The sequence below is a fragment of the Octodon degus genome, unplaced genomic scaffold (genome assembly GCF_000260255.1).
Source record: "Octodon degus isolate 3935 unplaced genomic scaffold, OctDeg1.0 scaffold00038, whole genome shotgun sequence".
NCBI lineage: Eukaryota > Metazoa > Chordata > Mammalia > Rodentia > Octodontidae > Octodon > Octodon degus.
Genome location: NW_004524614.1, coordinates 10,260,391 through 10,261,801, shown reverse-complemented (window position 1 = coordinate 10,261,801; position 1,411 = coordinate 10,260,391). Strand labels below are relative to the sequence as shown.

The following is a 1,411-nucleotide window of genomic DNA, read 5'->3' as shown; positions in this document are numbered from 1 at the left end:
CAGTTTTTCCAGCACCATTTGTTAAAGAGGCTATCTTTCATCCAGTTAGCATGTTTGGCCCCTTTGTCAAAGATAAGGTGGCTGAGTGTGTTCATAGGGGCTTCAGCATCTTCTAATCTATTCCTTTGATCCTCAGGTCTATTTTGTTGCCAGGACCATGCTGATTTTATCACAGTAGCCTTGTATAATTTCAAGTCAGGAATGGTAATGCCTCCTGCCTTGTCTTTCTTGCCCCGGATTGCCTTTGCTATTCTAGGTCTTCTCTGGTTCCAGATAAATTTTAGGAATTTTTCTAGGTCTGTGAGGTATGTTGGTGGTAGTCTGATAGGGATTGCATTAAATCTGTACTGCAATTTTGGGAGAATGGCCATCTTCACAGTGTTGGTTCTTCCTATCCAGGAGCATGGAATTATACACCGGTGCTCGGGGGGAGGGGGAGTTGGCTAAAAGTATAGGTAGGTTTTTAATTACATCTCGTATTTCATTGGCTGTTATTGGGCTATTGAGAGTGGTTATATCCTGTCAATTCAGTTGTAATTTGTAGCTTTCTAGGAATCTGACCATTCCTTCTGTGTCTTCTATTCTGTGAGCGTAAAGATTCTCCAAGTAGCTATTGGTAATCTTCTGAGTTTCCACTGGGTCTCTGGTAATTCCACCCTTTCATTCCTTATTGCTTGTATTTGAATTTTTTCTTTCCTCTTTTTGATGAGGTTAGCTAGGGCCTTATTGATTTTATTTAATCTTTCAAAGAACCAGCTTATTGCTTTTTTAATTCTTTGAATTGTTTTCTTTGTCTCAATTGAATTAATTTCTGCTCTAATCTTTATGATTTCTTCCCATATTTAGGGTCAGGGTTTGGTTTGCTCTTCCTTTTCTAGTTGTTGAAGGTACAGCATTAGGGTATTTATTCGTTCCCGTTCTGTTTTCCTAATGTGTGAGTTCACAGCTATGAATTTCCCTCTGAGAACTGCTTTCATCACATGCCATAAATTACGATAAGTTGTACTTGAGTTTTCATTGAATTGTAGATATTGTTGAATTTCTTGTTTAATTTCATCTGTGGCTGATTGGTTGCTGAGTAGGACGTCATTTAATTTCCATGTATTTAAGGGTTTTTTCTGATTTCTTTTGTCATTTATTTCCAGTTTCATTGCCCTGTGATCACATAATGTGCATGGGATAATTTCTGCTTTCTTACATATACTTAAGCATAACCTGTGAACCAGTATGTGGTCTATTTTAGAAAATGAGCCATGTGCAGCTGAGAAAAATGTGTATTCAGCTGTGTTTGGGTGGAACACTCTGTATATGTCCATGAAGTTCATTTGTTTCAAGCTCTGTTTCTGTTCTGTTATTTCTTTGCTAAGTTTTTGTCTGGTTGATCTATCTTTTGGGGATAAGGGGGTGTTAA

The 1,411-nt window shown here is 37.8% G+C and overlaps 1 protein-coding gene across 1 annotated transcript in view; it reads left to right on the top strand.

Moving 5' to 3' along the window:
• Positions 1–1,411, top strand: part of N4bp2l2 (NEDD4 binding protein 2 like 2) — a 119,446-nt gene that overhangs the window by 88,208 nt on the left and 29,827 nt on the right. The window lies entirely within an intron of this gene.